An 18,375-nucleotide genomic window follows, 5' to 3' on the forward strand; every position below is an offset into this window, starting at 1 on the left:
AGGAGCACATGGCAGATAAGAACCCAGACATGAACAAAGCGATGTGGATGCAGAGGATGGAATGTGTTCTCTGCCCAGGACAGTCAGAGAAGGCTCCAAAAGGAGCCGTATGATTTGGGCATTGAAGGATGAGTAGGAGTTGGGAGCTGAAAGAGAGATACTCAGGTACAGAACTGCACTCTATAAATAAGGGCCAACATTGATTTCTCTGTCATGGGTGAGGAGGAAATAGCCAGCCTGCTCCTCATGCTCAGATAATGCCTCAACTCTGCTTTTCAAAAATCCATTAGTAGCCACCTCCTCATCCTCCCACTTTGTTCCCAACAGTGACTAAAAAGAACCAAATTGACTAATTTGAATTGATCTTTTCTCTGACCCTATGGAGGTGTTAGTGAGCAGAATAGGGTAAGAGGACCAAGAAAAGAAATAGAAAGAAGAGGAGGAGGAATTCGTCTTCATCATCCAGAAACACTGATTTAACAGCATGGATTGCACCATAGCTCTCTGGTGGTAAAATGCAGCTTTGCAGAGACCCGAGTCTGCTTCTTCTAAGTGAAAACTGTATTTCCCCTGCTACTTTCTTTTTGGAACTCTTGGGGTGGAATACGTATATGTGTGTGTGTATATATATATATACACACATACATACACACACAGAGGGTTTTATGTACATGTGTATGTACATATGCATGTACGTGTGTGTATATATGTGTGTATGTATATATGTGTACATTATGTAGAATTTATTCTAGAACCTAGCTCAGAGCATGGTGCAGTTGACTTCCCATCACCCCTGCTGGCTGGAAGATGAATGGATGCGCTAGACTTAATCTTTCACCTGCACACTTCCCCGGATGTGCCAAGATCTCTGCACTTCATGGTATTGGATGTTCACAAGCTCCAGGAGGTAGCCTGGGACCAAGTACAGAAGATGAGACTGAAACTCAGGGAGGAAATGGCTTGACCAAAGCCCACAGCTATGAGGACATCAGGATCAAAACTTTTGTCTAATTGTCCCCTCTTGCACTGTTCATGCTGTGTATCATCCTCTCCATAAGCAGATGGGGCTTCAGGCAGACCAAGGAGGAAACTATGAAACTAAGCATTGTGTTTGGACTTGAGTCTCACTTAGACTCCAAAATGCAGGACTGGGCAAGCAGTGAGGTCAGAGCAGCATATGTCTAGAAGCCCTCTGAAAGCTACATCTTTCCCTTCGGTGTCCGCTCACATGCTTCCAGGAATGGGGAACTCACCACCTTACAAGGAAGCTGGTTCTAGTTCTAGAGACTGGGCAGTTATCCCTCCTTACAGAATCATCTCTAAATCTTAACAGCGAGGGGCTTTGGGGTAAGTGCTTTGCTCTGATGGAATCTTTTGGAGACAAGGGCAGCTCTATGACATGCCCTTTACCAAACTGCATTTAGAACCACTTGCCCCCCTTACAGCCAGGGCTGTCTGGTTTCTTGTTCTTAGGGGCCCTATTTGTTCTTCCTAATGGACTGGGCTGGAGGCAAGACCTATGACCTGGGTTTCTTCTCTTCTTCCTCTAAGGAGAAGTAGACCTCAACACGTGTTTTCTCTGACCCCATTCTCTCCAAAACCCTGGCTGCAGCCAGGGGGAGTGAGCATTCCTTTTACATCAAGTGAAGTTCAAAAGGATAGTTTAAAAGGAGAAAGAGAAGATGCTGGGAAAAGGGAGTGAGGGGAGAAAGGGGCAGTGTTCTTTTCAGAGGCAGCATCCTCCTGCCCCTGCTCCTGCACTGAGCCAGGTTCGAGCACACTCTCATCCTGGCCTGGGCTCTGTAGTCCTCCATGTCCTCAGAATCCACACCAAAGGCCACCTCCCCAAAGAAGCCTGACTTGATAGCCCAGCTGAAAAGAGTTCCTTTCTCCTTCAAAACCCCACAGTGCTGCCTCTCTGTCACACTTTCTTGATACAACAGGGATACAGATTTAAAAATAAACAAAAAGGGAGAGCGGAAGAAAAACAAAAAGCAAAAAGTGTCCATGCTATCTGGGGTTAACATGGATTCTAGTCCAAACTGCCACTGACTCACCAATTAACCTTGGTCAGCCCTCCTCCCTTCGTCATAACTATGAGGGAATTGGGCTTGATCATGCAGCTTCTTCCATCTCTGAACTTGTCTTTAAGACACCCAACTCCCAAAAAAGTCCTTGAGTCCTGTTGAATCCCACGTGGCCTGGCGGGACCCTGATGTGGGGTTTGCACTGAAACCACCACCAACAGGAAGCCCCGCTGGAGGGAGATAAATTACCCCTCACCTCTTCATGGCAGGCAAGGCCTCTGTCAGCCCTCAACAGACAACAGCTGATCTGGCTCACAAAGTGAAGTGGGGCTAGCTTGTACCCCACCCTCCCGGCTGCAGGCCTGAATGAGGCAGCTACCAGCCCTATGCTGAGAGCTCTGGCATAGCGACAATGTTCAGTTCCTTGGTTTCAGTTCTCTCTCCTTCTTCCAATCCTGTCTTTGTTCCTTCTTTGGGTTGGAATCCAGGAGAACCAGCTTGGCAGAGGGTTTTAGCCTAGGCCTGATGGCAAACCTGCCTTTCTCTGTTTGGAGCTATAAGCTGGCAGCACACTGGCCCCAGGATGGACACTGCACTGACCCAGAAGTAGGTAGAGTCTGGGGGTTGGAACCAGGTGCACACTAGCAGAGGAGTTATGAAGAATTGTGACTGCTGAAACCAACTTGGCCAGTGTTTCCTCTAAGATCCCCACTTGGTCATCAGTGCCCCTCTTAGGACCTTCTTTCTCGTACCTCAGTTCTTTCCTGTCTCCAGACCTGAAGGCTTTACTATGCTGCACATCAAGGAAGAGGGGAATGGCCATCTATCAATTGTCTTCAGTTGCTATAACGTGTAATACAAGGAGCCTAGAAACTTGATGACATTTGCAGAGGCACATGTACCTAGTCTCAGGACCCCCATATAACAAATATTGTACATGTTAGTGGGCTTCAGGTAAGATTTGCTTTAATTGTGGTCTTGATATAATCCTTTGTAGTGCTGCGGTTAAGAGTCCAGGCTCTGGAGCTAGACTGCCTAGATTGGAATCCTCTTCAGCCCCCTACCGGCTGATGCTCTTGGGCAAGTTATCAAACCTCTTCATAGGACAATTTCCTCATCTCTAAAATGAGAAGACTAATAGCACCAACCTTGTAAGGGTTCTGTGATCTCTACATGAGTTAATACAGGTAAGCATTTAGAAAGGTGCCTGGAGCATTGTAAGGACTCTGTGATTATGACCGATTTTTATTTTGACTTAAAGCCTCAGTTGAATTTTCTATTAGAAGCAAGCGTCTGCAGTACAAGGTAGGTTCAAACACTTGCTGACCATTTGTGAAGCATCTCCTGGATGATTGAGTTGCAAAGCCCAGGCCAGCATCCTGACAGTTATCAGGATGAACACCCAGCAGACATCCCTAGTGTGTGACACTATCTGTGCCCTTCAGACAACCAACGAAAGGCCTTCGGAGACCAGAGGCAGGACGGTCCTCTGAGCGAGGAGTCCTCTCAGAGGGAGTGAGAGGCCCAGAGTCAGTGTGGAAGCAGGAGCCCGGGGGAGCCAGGGAAGGCTGGAGAGTTGACAAAGGGTGACGTAGGAAAGGATGCCATTGTGAATGGGACAGTGGGAAACCAGCCAAAGGGAGAGGAATTGTTCAACAAAGAGTTTTTGGTGCTAGTGTGAGCAGTAAGTTCTGCTTGAAGCCTTTTCAGTGCAAATTCCTGCAGGCCCCAGGAGCAGATCCCTCCACTTTGCCCAGCCCTGGAGTCAGGAGGAGGGGGATGTAGAATGTTCAAGTGGCGGGTTCCCACCATGAAGGATGGAGCAGGCCACCACTCTACGGCTGAGTGAGCACAGGCCTCCTCTGTGTGCAGCCTGAGCCAGGCTGGCCTCGTCCCCTTGAGGGACCTGACAAAGACTGGCTTGTTCTCCCCTGACATCAGGCCTCGCCCTCAGGATTGCTCTGTCCTTCTGGGGCAAGATCTCACACAGTAACAATCGAGTGAAACGGAAGCGAAGAATTGAGTGAAGATGGTCCCAGGCGTCACCATGCCAACCCTGGGCCTGCGGAGGGCGCCTGCCCTGTGTCCTGTCTGCACTTCCCAGTTTGCACCAGGGACATCCCAGTGGTAGAGCTGCTGGTCTCGGTTCAGAAAGACCAGCTGTCTAGTCACTGAGCCACCAAATGTTACAGTAACATTCAGTAATAGCGGCAATAAGTAGGCTGACTGTTCTCTGCTTTTGCATTGCATTTAGCGAGGTAGATTTTCTATTGTAACAGAGATTTCTGTGGAGAGTTGAACCTTGGAAATTTCATAAGGCTTATTTTTGGAGGGATCTGAGGGATCATTGGGTCTATCTCTGTGCGATCCCATTTGCAGGTGAAGAAGCAGGCTGCGAGAGTGGAGGTAGTGTTGGTTGTGGAAAGAGTGAAGACTTCATAGCCATCTAGTCCAGCTCAAGGACTGCAATATTGTATGTAAAGCACTTAGTACAAAGCCCAGCCTGCAGTGGGGGCTCAGTAACTCCTATCCCTGGTTACAATGTAAACTTTCATTTGGGCCAAGTGGGACAAATAAAGGGTCCCATTTGTAAAACCAAATGCATACTAAACCGGTAGGAGAGGAACTCCCGATTTAGGGACCAATCCTAAAACAACCACTGGGTACTTGGGGATGCAGAAACAAAGGGTATATGACACTGGGACTTCAGATCTTTAGTCAAGTGCAGTGGTTCTCAAACTCGAGGCCACTGAGGACTCGATTAAAACGTAGACTTGCGTTCAGCAGTTCTGAGGTGGGGCTTGAGAGACTGCATTTGTAACAAGCTCCCAGGTGGGTGCCAGTCTCCAGACCATGCTGAGAGCAGTAAGAGCCTAGAACACTCAAAGAAAAAAAAATAATCCCTTTTGTATTTCATGGTTAGAAACAATTTGTGCAGAATTCATTGCCAGAGCTCCTTTATGGACAAGAACTACTGGCTCCTGTGTGGAGCCAGATTCAGTCCATCTAATGGAGTCACACAGAAGGGAACGGTCTTCATGAGTTCCAGAATCTTGCTGTGCCGCAGTTTCCTTATCTAAAAACACTACTCTGCAGAGAGATTTTAAAGATGAGTAAGAGCCAGCAAAGAGCTTGGCATCTAGTAGGCATTCAAGAAAAGGCAGCCGTGGAGAGGGATGTGGCACCTTGCCAAGGCCATACAGCTGCTACGTGGCAGGTGACTGGTGTGACCACACTCCCTGCTCAGTGTATTTTCCATCCTCCACTGAGCACCAGAGGACCTGAGGTTATTTTGTGTAGTTGAGCTGGGTTGTCAGATGATATGAGCTGGGGAGCAACTCAGACCTCATGTTGGAATCACAATTTGCTGTCTTCAAGTGGAATGAAGAAATAGCCCAAAGAGTGCTTGATCTGTCTGGGAGGCTTGCAAGCTCTCCAGAGGGTGAAAGGCAAAGTGTTCAAATGTAGAGGGCTCTGTGGCCACAGACTGCAGCCTGGGAACCCCGACGACAGGGGAAAGTTTAAATCAGGATAGAGCATGGCTGAGTCATCAGGAGCCAGGCTGGGCTTACACAGAAATTCGGAGACAAACTTTGTGCATTTGTTTGTTTGGTTTAATTGTGGTCTTGGCTTATCAATCTAAACAGGGAAGTTCCACAAGGACTTTACTGTCTTCTCTTTTGGATTGCAGATTTCCTGCAGGGACATCCTCCATGGGAGCAACTTGTACCTTTGTCCATCTCCCGTCTTTCCAGAAGAGCAGGCTCAGGGGTACAGATCATGAATTGAGGGTCTTCAACTATGTGCATGTCCATTTCCAGAGTATTTTCCAGACCTAAAATACAATTTTAAGTGGGGGTTTTATTTAAATGAGTTATAGAAACTCATCCTGATAAGCTCGTGGTAGGATTCCAACCTTTCTTTTTATCCTTAACTTGAGTGAAGTTGATTCAGCCACAACACAGATGTTTTCCTCAGTGGAAAACGTGACTTAAGAAATTAGTTGAAGGGGCTGGAGAGGATAATTACTAAGCCAAATGGCTAAGTCTATTCATGTTTCCTTCTCAAATGTCATAGCCCCATTTTCTGGCAAAGGGTCAAAACAGATGCTTTTGAAATGATCTTGAAGCGGGAATTGAGTTACTATATTAGTAAGTATTGGCTACTACAACTGTGAGTTTAAACACTTTTTACAAATGAGGGGAATCACGTTTAGAAAATATTCAGGATGTTGAACTTGATACCTCTGCTTTGTCCTTTTTTCACAAATTTCTACATTTGTGTTAAGTACCTACCTGACCAGGTCTGGCATTTTTAATGTGAGATGATAATGCCCCTTAGTGGATAAAGTACTTAACTGCAAGCTCTTGCATTTGCCCAAAGAAAAGCTCTCCAATTTAGTGGAAATATACAATATAGTAACTCTTCAAACTAACCTACTGGAGGGTAATGGTGAGAATTAAATGAGAGCATTTGCGTGTAGCACTTAACGTAGTATCGAGTGCAGGGCTGACACTCAGCAGATGGCTGCTGTTAGTGTAGTTATCGGATCGTGAGAATTGGACTTAGATGAAGGCCTTTTGAAAGCAGGGGAATGAGTCTCCTTGGGATTTCAGTGTCAGAGTCCTCTGTGTCTGCTCTGCTATGCATTAGGAAAAGGTACTGAAGAGAATCATGTCCTCTCCTGGGACAGCACTACCTGCTGGCTCTCCTGCTCAGGGGTGGAGGCAGTAAATACCTGAAAATGCACTCCTGAAAATGCATGGAAGTCTCCCAGCCTTCAGTGTTCTTCGAAATTCCTTCAGCTGGAATTTTGACTTAAAGGAGTGTATTAGTTCATTCTCATGCTGCTTATAAAGACATACCCAAGAGTGGGTAATTTATAAGGGAAAGAGGTTTAATTGACTCACAGTTCCACATGGCTGGGGAGGCCTCACAATCAAGGAGGAAGGTGAATGAGGAGCAAAGTCATGTCTTACATGGCAGCAAGCAAGAAAGCTTGTGCAGGGGAACTCCCATTTATAAAACCATCAGATCTCATGAGACATATGCACTACCATGAGAACAGTATGGGGGAACTGCCACCATGATTCAGTTACCTCCCATACACCTCCCTCCCACGACATGTTGGGATTATGGGACCTACAATTCCAGATGAGATTTTGGGTGGGGACACCATCAAGCCATATCAAGGAGCATCCATAAAATGAGCATACACCTCCGCTTGGTGGGGAGACATGGCTATTTTGCAACGTCTGTCCTTGAAGTTAGACTTCTCACACAGCTCAGCCTCCTGCAGCTGATTGGCTGCTTCAGAGGCCAGAGCAGAGATGGTTCTGCAGGCTTCTCATCGTGAAAGTAAGTCTCTGGCCATCGCATCCTAGCAGTGGGAGGCAGGCTCTTCTCAAATCCTGCTGTCTTTTTTAGAAGTTAATTTGTGCATCATTGAGGACATATTTCACTTTTCTGTCAACTCAAATTGCCTTTCTTTTAACTTGCAAGCGTAGCATGAGATCTTTAGCTATATCTTTATTAAACTGAGTGTCACCATGGTGGAACAATTTTTATTCCTCCCCTCCCTTCATCCCACCCTCTTTTTTCCTCCTTTTCTCTTTCTTCCTTGTTTCCTTCCTTCCTTCTTCCTATCCTCTCACCCTTTCCCCTACCACCCATCCACATGCCCTCCCTTCCTTCCCTCTTTCTCTCTTTCTAAGTAGTTACCTGGAAGGACCTCAGGCTGGAGGCAGTTGAATTCTGATTATGGCCTTCAGACCATCTTTCTTCACTCATTCTTTCATGTATTCAGCCACACACGTTTCCTGGGTGGCTTGCTGTGGATTCAATCACAAGTAAGTTCCAGTTCCCATCCAAGGGGTCTTCACATCCTAGGAGGAAAGACAGGCAGGCAAGCGGGAGTGACCAGGAATGTGGAAATGTGGTGGAAGAGAGGATACAGGGGGCTGTGGCACAAGGTGCAGAGGGCAAGGAGTCCCCCCTGCAGGACTGGGACAGGCATCGTGGCCTGGCAGGAAACTACTTTCAGAGCAGACTTAAGAGCCACACAGGAAAACGGGTCCCACTGCTTCAGCATAGCTAGAAGACTGGAAGCCGTCAGTAGCTTGGCTTTCACAGATCTTAAAGCCATCCCTGTCACAGTTGCCACTCCAGAGACCCCTCATGTCCAACCGCTACCCACCCCCTAGTACATGTGATCTCAGCAGATCCCAAAGTGAAGGACACTGGGCTCCCTTCTTCACAGCTCACAGGCTTCTTGGCAGTGGGATGTTCACTCTCCTCTACCTCGAGCTATAGCCCCTATCTGCAGGAAACCCTTCCAGAATATTCTAGTCCAGTTGAGGCACCTCTTCTTTTAGACTCCTTTCCCCAAACACGTTGCCTGTACCCAGATCACAGTCCTCACTGGAGTCTTCCTCCCCATTACAGTTATCTTTGAACACAGATTCTTGTCCTTACTGGTCCTTACTGCGGGAGCTACATTTTATTTAGCTCTAGTCTCTAAAAAGAGCAATGCTTATGTATTTATTTCTTTGACTAGTCACCAGATTTTTCAAGTGATTCTCCTGCCTCAGCTTCCCAAGTAGCTGGGACTACAGGTACATGCCACCACACCCAGCTAACTTTCTGTATTTTTAGTAGAGACATGGTTTCACCATGTTGGCCAGGATGTTCTCAATCTCTTGACCTTGTGACCTGCCCGCCTCAGCCTCCCAAAGTGCTGGGATTACAGGCCTGAGCCACGGCCCTCGGCTTGATCACCAGATTTCAGCACTGTATTAAGAACTGTGCTAGGTACAGAGGATGGATTGATGATTAACACCTGTCCTTAAGGAGTTCAACAGACAGGTGTGAATATTATATTTTTGATAGAAATATATGCAAGATATACAGAGTGTATATATATGTGTGTGTGTGTGTGTATGTGTGTATATATATATATATATATATATATGGACTAAAAGAAGCAAATCCTACCTTTGGGGCAAGTGTCAAGGATGATGAGGGGTGTTGGATTGAGGGAGGATCAGCAGAACTGAATAAAATGGGAAGTGAAATGTGGGTAGTTAGATAACTAAGCAAAGCCAATACAGTTTTGCCAACTATTCAGAAATTTTGGTTATGCTTATAATTTCTAGAAACTTCACAAAAGTTTATCATGTGTTCCAACTCCATGGTGCAGTGTACATAGGCTGCCGAGGACTTGGGATTTTTAGTCTCATCGTTATCGTCTGTAACTCAACAGGACTGGGCCACTGGGCTGGATCAGGGACACTCCTCCCTGTTCCAGCATTCTAGGGTTTTATACAACGAGAATGTCAACAATTCGCAAAAATGTATTCAGGCAACCTAATGCCAAACCATGTGCTAATAAGTTAATTAGGAAGACACAATTTGCTATGAGTTTCCACAGCCCTCTTGCCCTGACCAGAGGCCACAGGCCATGTCTTAAGCCATTTTCTGTTTCCCAAAAACATCTAATTATAGCGCAGGAGTATTCAACAAAATAACATAGTGGCTTAGAGTGTGAGTTTTCGGGTATGATGGGTTGTGTTTGAATTCCAGTTCTGCTGGTGATTAACTGAGTTACCTTAGGCAAGTTATTTACTTGCTTCAGTGTTCTCATTTCTAAAAGGGAGATGATGGTAGTAGCACAGAATCTTGAGTTTGCTTTTGGCATTAAAGATGACACTATATGTATTTAGCACAATGCTTAGCACAGAATATATGCACACTCTGTGGAAGTCATCATTATTATTCATCTTACTAAGTAAGCAGTAAGTACTCAATTACATTTTTTGTTGGCTGTAAATCAGTACATATTGGCAATATGCTGTGTCTGCCAAAATTCCTCAGTACCATCTTGGGTTACATCAGTAGAGGTTTAGTGTCCAGATGGAAGCGAGATGGAGTCCTTCTGGTCAGACCATACTCAGAGGCCTGGAAACAGTTCTGGATACTACATGGTAGTAAATTCTCTGACCAGTGAGAATGTGTGAATAAGATATCAGGATGATGTGAGAACCTCTTTTCCCCAGTGAGATGGAGGAAGAAGCTTATGGTTTGTTTCAGGAGGAGAAGCGACAGGGGAGTCATGGACGATGTCTTTATTTATTCCACTCATATGTATGGCATTCCTTCTATGTGTCAGGCCCTATTCTAGGAGTTGAGGGTACATAAATAAATTAAGATATATACTAAAAAGAAAAGCAGAGTTACTGGGGAGTGGGGGTAAAGTAGTATTTTGGACAGAACAGTTAGGTTGAACTCCACTGAAAAATAAATCCCGAATGAAGATATAAAGAAAATCTCTGCAGACTGTGGAAAAGCGTTCCAGGCAGAAGGACTAGCAAGTACAAGGGTCCTGTGGTAGAAACATGTGGTCTCCAGTTAGAAGCTGAGGTCTGAGGAGGGGTGAGATGACATGCCCAGGGTCTTGTAGTGAATCCATGTTACAACTGAGATGTTGATATTTAAAGTCAGGCTTTTCAGACAGCAAAGCTCATGCCTATTGCACTGTACTCTTTAGACAGGGGAGGGAGAGAAGAGCCTGGGGCCCCAGGGTTTCCCCTTGTGTGCTTTATCCTCTGTATTCCTGGTCTGCAGTTCCAGAGATGACCAGCAGAGGGTACCGTGCACCCGGTTTCCACAGCCACTGCCTGAAGCCATGTTGAATGAGCAAATGTCTGCAGCCGCCTCTGTGAGATCTAAATGTCTCCTTGGCAGGAAATCCGCGAGGAGCACGGCGGGGTTGTGCAAACAGCCTTACAATGTCCGCTTGTGTGTGTGCACTCGCCTTCGCCTGCATCGCCCACAATGCTCTGTGTTTTTTTTGGATAATGGGGCTCTGTGGACCCATGTGCCTTGTCATGCAAAGGGAGTGACCTGCGTTTGTCATAAATGGGCTCTTGTATGATTAATAGCCATGTGAATGATCCCGTCGCAGCAGCAGTTCAGCACCCAGCTTCACCTCTTCACTGACGTGGTGGTCTGAGTAGGCCTTCTTCTCCAGCTCCAAAGCAACAGTGCAGGATTTATTGCTAAAAGGGCAATGACTTGTTTGCACTGTGGTTGCAATTTTTAAAATGCAAGGCAGGGGGCGCAGATACTTATTTGTTGTCAGGACCTACTGCATGCCAGATGCTACACTAAGAACTTCTACCTGCATTATCTCACTTACTTAGTAACAATACTAAAAAGGAAATATTTTGATTCGCATTTTACTAACAAGGGAAACTCAGATTCAAAAGAGTCCAATGACTCTCCCAACGTCTCCAAAGCTCATGCTGTTTCCATGAAATGATTCCCTTTCCTTTTTAGAGTAGCTTAGCCCATGGTCCACACACTGCAAAACGCCGTCCTCATTCCACTTGGCCATCTATAAACTGAAATTTGCGATCTTAAAATAGATGAGGGATTCCCTCGTTTCTGGGCTTCCGTGTATTTATTTTACCTCCTGAAAATGTATCAGTCTGCATGTTTGCATTTTTCTGAGAAAGCCAGTTTTCTTTAGACTTTCAAAGTAGTCTGTGGTCCTAAAACAAAGGGGCCAATCACCCAAAAGTGTTTATATTTGGGGAAATGCTTATTTTTCTCTGACCTGTTTCTCTCACCAATGACTGTTTTCTCTGCTCAGTCTGTGTGGTTGACATCTTTGTTGTTGTTGCTGGATAGTGATTACTTATCCAGCCCTTTCCTCCGTTCAGTGGCCATAAATGAATAATGTGATGTGTGGGACCCTGCTTGATGGTTGGGCAGGGAGGAGTGAGGAGGAGTGGTTGCAATGGCTAAAACACCGACAGCCACTCAGAGATAGCCCCTGCAAGAATCCACAACAGCAAAGGTGCTTACTTATACCTGAGATTTGGGGAGGAGGTTACTGGGAGAAACTATAGGCCGTCTTTAGGTGTTCAAGGCAAAAGGAACAGCATGAGCAAAAAAACAGAGTCAAGGACCGGGCTCTGGCTCACACTTGTAATCCCAGCACTTTGGGAGGCCTAGGCAGGTGGATTACTTGAGGCTAAGAGTTCAAGACCTGCCTGAACAAGATGGTGAAACCCTGTCTCTACCAAAAATACGAAAATTAGCCAGGTGTGGTGGCATGCACCTGTAATCCCAGCTGCTTGGAAGGCTAAGGCAGGAGAATGCTTGAACCCAGGAGGCGGAGGTTGCAGTGAGCCGAGATAGTGCCATTGCAGTCTCTCCTGGATGACAGAGCAGACTCCATCTCAAAAAAAAAAAAAGAAGCAAGGAGGCAGGAGCCCTTCCACTGTCATATTCTGGTGTGGCTTATGTACAGAGTGATCAGAGGAGCTTCAGCAGAGGGCCAGAATCTTGAAAGAGAGCTCTAAGCCAGGTTTATAGCCTTGCATACCAAGTAAAAAATTTACCCACCTTTATTTGACAGCCAGCTTAGCAAGCGTTTATGCTAACCATGGCTAACTTCGTCGACCCGGCTAACTGTTCTATTTGATCCCTGGATTCTGTCTCAGGAAGTAGCACCCCCCAACCGCCCCTCCCTGCCTAACAGGCCTACCTCCCACCACTCTAGAGACTCTCACCTCATCTAGCTTTCCTGTCCCAGGCTTAGGTTGACCGTCTGCACAGCTTGCTCGGATACCAAGCCAGGGCTTTTATTTTAATGTGTTAGTTTTGTTTGCAATGTTGAGTACGTTGAAACAAGGGCAATTGCTCCTTTCAGAAGCTGGAAACAAAGGCAGAGCCGCACCTGTCTCTGAGATTTCAAGTGAGGTTTTGACACTCTGGACATTCTTGATGCTTGAGATTTCACAGAGCATGCTAATCTTTCTTGGCCTCAAATTCTTCAGGTTTTTTGTATGTGATGGCTTTTATTGGATTGTTTTTTTGTTTCAGTACCAAAATAATTTGTTATATCCCCCTGCACTTTTCAAAATAAATTTGACCTAGGAGCAAATTTCCTTTGCTCCTTTGCTTTGACATGTCAAATCCAAAGCCTCCTTTGGTACCCAGATGAGCTCCAGCTTAAGAAAACTCAACATCTAAAAACCTTCTTAGATGTCAAGTCATCCCATGGTCCTGGGGCCATTGAATTCTGCAAGGCCTTTTGCTTGCCAGAAGGACCGTTTTCATCAGGACTCACCTCCTTGTCCCTTGACATGATAGGTTATATTTTATCACCTGCCAGAGAACTATGGATGATGCAGTTGCCCGTGGAATGAAAGCTGAGCAGGGAAAAGAAGAAGGCCTCTTTTTCATTTTGTTTTGTTTTTTAGTTATATTGTAAGACAACAGAAATGGAAGAGATTTAATTCCCCAGAATTCATTGTATATGTTACATTCTGTGTAGTATGTTCAGAGACTGGTGAATGATCCCAGCGGTCTCTCAAGTATCCAATATAAGAGTGGGGAGAGGAAAGAGAGAGACTAGAGAGAGAGAGAGGGGATGAGGACACCAAAGAGAAGGGCATAGGGAAGAGGAATGGAGCTAAGGAAGACGTGGAGGAGAGTGGATCAAGGGGTACAGCAGGCACAGAAATCTCAGTTGGTGCCCAGGGCTCTGGTCATGTCATTGGAAGGATATTAATGCCTTTTGTTGGATGAGGGAGGAGGAGGAGATTTTGGAAAGGGTGGAAAGTGAAGTTTCTATGGCCTTCCCTGAATGGCTATGCTTGTGGGACATTCACTTGGATTGATGGGCCTGGAGCTGGGAACAGAAGTCCACTATAGAGCCAGAGGTTGAGAGTCATCCACCTATGGGTGGAAATTTGAGTCAGAAGTGTCTCACCAGGGAGTATGAGAAAAGGCTGAAGAAAGAACATGGAGACCAAGACTTAAAGGCCAGATGGAGAAAGTAGAAACTTGAGGAGGAACTTCCAGAGAGATGAGAGATGAGGAAGGGGATGGGTCCCAAGCATCTCAGCAAGGAGGAGTTGATCAGCGGTGCCCATGACAAGCCTTCACCTGCAGCTCTGCTCTCAGAGGGTTAGAGGGTCTTGGCTGTTGTTTATTTAAATACTTGAGAATGAATTCTGGAGAAAGGAGGTTCGTAATCCAGAGAACTGACAGCCTGTTTAAGTGAATTCACTGTCAGAACAGCCCAAATTTGAGGTGACTTCTAGGTGTTCCCTTTTACTTTCTAGACTGGAGTTGCAGCCAACCAAGAGAGGAAACGCAACTTGCTCAACATGACACTAAGTGAATGGTGTCTCCAAGATGAGCGCTTGGGTCTCTGGGGCCCCTTGCCCTGCACGGTGTCCCTTTCCCTTTGAAATTAGGCAGAACAGGCCTGGGTGGGCTGAGAGTATCTGCCTGCCTAGGTAAGAAGCAGATGTCTCAAGGAGTTTCCTCATAAGCATGTTCTTGATTTCCCAAGAGAAAGGGGACAGATTCACTAGTGACTTCCCAGTGGTGGCCTGGGCCAGAGCTGAGCCCAGTTTAATTGCTCCCATGTCAGTAATGTTTGAAATTGGGGGACACATTGACTTTCATTCCCTAAAAAAGAATCTGATTTTGCCCTCATTTCTTAGGTAGTTTTTGCTGCTGTACTATTGATGTTTATGGAAAAATTAGCTATAATGAGGTAATAGTCTATTTTAGAAAACTGAACTCAGATATTGAAAGAGCTATTTTAAACCTACACTTAATTGTTCAATTCCATAATGGTTTCATGGTATTTTTTTTAGAATTCCCACGAATTGCCTTACAACTGGACTCTAGCAGCTTGTATTCCATGGGGAATGCCAAGCCCTTTTGAGGGACACCATAGTATTAATGATCGATGAGAATATTCAAGGCATTTTCTCATTTGAGTGCCATTACTTGTAGTGTTAAAACATTTTGAAAACACATTTTAGCCATTAACTCATTTTTATTGTCAGATGAAAGTGCTTAATAGACTCACTCCACTTCAGTTTTCTTCCTTCATCTTGGAATGAAATCATCTGTTGGATTCTTGGCAATACATTCGGCAATGGAATGGAAAACCTCATGACTTCATTGCAAAAAACGGCAGATGGAGCAGCGATGTGCAGCCCAGCCCTGCCATCTAAAATCACTAACCTGATTTAGCAAATACAGGCTCCCAGAGTGTATCAACTGAGCTACTTCATTCCACTGGTGCATATTTTTCCCCAGAAAAGCAGCTGCTTCTATCATTTAAGAAATGTACCTTTCGATGAGAAGTATTTTTTAACACCAACTATTTTGTATCTGACATATGGTAAGTTGATGATTAAATGGAAGTGGGTAGTTTGTAATTCAGAACAGTCAAGTGGTGTACATGTTGTATACAGGGTTCTGTGGTGACCAGGAGAAAGCATATCTGAGTCATCTGAATACTAGACATGTCAGGGCTGGGCCCCTTCCTCCTGGGACACCCACTGGATACCAGCCAATGGTTGGGAGAAGCCAGAAGTGCTGCTGGCTTTGCAGAGCACTGTGGGACATCTGCAAGCCTTTGACGTCACTGACAGCAGTGGCCACCTGGCTGCCCATCAGGATTTCTCTAACTCTGAACCTTGCTGATCAACATGAAAGGTAGATTGTCTTAATCGCCCTCCTAAAATCACATCCAGTCTCCAGAAACATTCCTAAATCCAAAACTGGACTGTTTTCCTCTACTCTGTTTTCTTCTACCCTGCTGGGGAAATCTTGGGGCCGCATTGTAGCTAGAAGGTCAGACTTAGGCAGTAAAACGAAGCGAGGTAGCAGGTGCAGGTGAAGGCGCTGGCCCGACGACGTGAGAGACCAGGTCACGCTTGTAGCTCTGCTCCCAGTCCCGCACAAGGCAGAGCCCGGGTGCGTGTTCCTAGACTTCAGGATTTCAAAAACCAGTAACATTTCCAAATAAACCTGGCAAATTTAGGATATAATTACAACATCGTTTTCCAAGATAAATAAAAACCTTGTAACATAGAAATGTCTGAATAACTTTCTGAAAGGCTCATGACATAGGCTTTATTTTTCTAATTTTGCCTTGGAGGACTTGGGAACCACCAGTCAGAACAATCCCAAGGATTTATTTTTCAATGCTTACTACATGCCAGGCCTGTCCTTAAGTACTGGGAATACAAGGAGGTGTAAAAGCGGCCCTGCCCCAGGAGACAGGGAGATACAGGAGAAAGTGTATGTAATTATGGTTTGCTGTGATAGGCACTGTCGCATGGCACCCAAGGCATGTTAGGTAAGCAGAGAGGAGGAGCTCACTCACGAGAATGGCTTTTGGTTTTACTGATGTAGAATAGAAGGGGAGGGAGGGCTCAGGGGGTCCTTCCAAGGGTCCTGATTTTCACCCTCCCACTTGAAAGGAGGTGTAGGGGAAGCACTTGCCAAGAGCTGGTGCTTAGATGTCAGATAGAAGGGGATTCCAGTGACCCTGATCTGTCACTGGTGAAATGCAGTAAGTTTCTAAGTCTTTAAGATTCTTTCTTTATCTCTGAAATTGGGATAATAGCAGTCACTATTTCATACGGTTTTCGTAAAAATTAAAATATGATAATACATAAAGCTCCCTCCTCACTCTGGCCTGCAGATCATTAAGAATGTGAAGCAGACAGAGCAGCATGTGCAAGGGCCCTGAGGCAGTCAAGAGCAGAGCCACTCTAGGGACAGGATGTGCAGGGCAAGGCTGGAGTAGAGGGGGCAGGGTCCAGGCTTTCTGTGCCCAGTGCATGCATTTGAATGCGTTGTATCCAGCAGGCACTGGGAAGCTACAGAAGCATATTAAGCTAGGAAGTAACATCTCAGATTTGTGATTAGGAAAATGGCTCTGCCAGCAGCATGGAAATGAGTGGAAGGGAGACAAGACTCGTGTCAGGAAGATCAAGTTGGAGGCTATTTCCAGGATACTGGCAAGCTCTGCCAAGGGTATGAATCAGGAAAATCAAGTTGAGAAGGAAGGGAAGTGTGCAAATTTTTTCTGGACCACCAGCGAGGGTGTCCTTATTAGGGAGCAGAGAGCATTCTGAGGTCATCATGTCTTAGAAAATGAACTTGATGTCCCACTTACTCTTTGTACTAATGGACAGAGCGTGAGATTGAGAGCCACAACGTCTCTCTTCTAGTCCCTTCTTTGACCCTAATGTGCTGTGGATTCTTGGGCCCATCCTTTTTTTTGTAAAATGAGAGCTTTAAAAAGATGACCCCAGTTCTAATGTGGAGTGTATTCAGATTAAATTTGGGGATGTAGGGGGCCTGTATATTATGAAGTCCAGGACCCATCTGGAGGACCTTGGGAAGGACACTTACTATACCTGGTCATGGAGTTCTTATACCTGTAAAATGGGTCCAATGATAACTTTTCTCCCTTTGACACATGCTCATACTGAAGATAAATGCAGTCAGACACATCTTTGACAAATATGTGAAATTATATAAATATATGGCATTGCTATATTCATGGTCAGTCTGTAGTTTAAATGCTATGTTGCCAAAAAAATTGGATGAATCAGGACTTCCGTATTCCCAAAGTGTTGAGTTATAGGTAATTGAGTCTTTGATTTCTTAAAGTCTTTGCACCAGAGATGCTAAAGATTATAGATTCTGGAAGGTATTGGGTCATTCAAAATGATAAGAAAATCTACCCCTTCTGATAGAGGTCTTATTCTCTGTTAGAGATGAGTATTCTTGTCTTGGACTTTCAAAAAAGGTTAGAAAATAAATCCTGGTAGGGCTGCTGTGGTATTGATTTATTTTCTCACCTTCTGTTCATTATTGATAAAAAGTAGCATTGGCTTAGGAATTCTCCTTTCAAATAGTCATAACCAAAAAAAAGAAACCTCCTAGGAGCTTGTGATCTAATCATGAAGGTTGAGCATTGAAATTTTGGTATACACAGGCAGAGGTCATCATTCACACTACCCCGTTCCCTGGGCCTGCTTCCTTTGATATGTCTTATTTATAGAAAACAAATGAATTTCTCCATAAACCATAGTCACTTCTTTTTAAAATAAACCCTGCTTGATTTCATTTGGTTTTATACTCTGGGAGTGCAGCTAATGCTATCAACTTATTTTTTTCTTCTAAAAAATAATAGGGTTCCAAATAGTGAAAAACAGTGTCCGTGTATGTGAATTCTTTTCTCTTTTTTGAAACTGGAAATGTGACTAGAGAATTATTTCTTAAAGAGAGTCATGGTTTTCCACTGAGTAACCTTAAAGCCAACTCTCATAGAAGTGGCTTTGAACTGACAGCCAAGAAAGTGGTCATAGAAAATACCATGAGTACATCCAAGATTGTCACCCCTTAAAGATGAGTGCCTCCCTTGGCAAGAGCATGCAGGCGGGCTTTAGAGGCACGGCTGCCACTCCTAAAGTCACTAGAGAAACACCCTTCCTCTAGACTATTTGGGGGA

The 18,375-nt window shown here is 45.1% G+C and overlaps 1 protein-coding gene across 5 annotated transcripts in view; it reads left to right on the plus strand.

Annotated features, from left to right (window-relative positions):
* CYRIA (CYFIP related Rac1 interactor A) overlaps nucleotides 1–18,375 on the plus strand; it is a 109,862-nt gene that overhangs the window by 45,829 nt on the left and 45,658 nt on the right. The window contains exon 3 of one of the 5 annotated variants that reach the window (XM_050754280.1): nucleotides 3,025–3,214. The exons of the other annotated variants lie outside the window; for them this stretch is intronic. The gene's annotated coding sequence lies outside the window, so the exon portion shown is untranslated. The remainder of the gene's footprint in view (nucleotides 1–3,024; nucleotides 3,215–18,375) is intronic. 5 annotated transcript variants of the gene reach the window in all.

This window comes from Macaca thibetana, chromosome 13, assembly GCF_024542745.1.
Source record: "Macaca thibetana thibetana isolate TM-01 chromosome 13, ASM2454274v1, whole genome shotgun sequence".
Classification (NCBI taxonomy): domain Eukaryota; kingdom Metazoa; phylum Chordata; class Mammalia; order Primates; family Cercopithecidae; genus Macaca; species Macaca thibetana.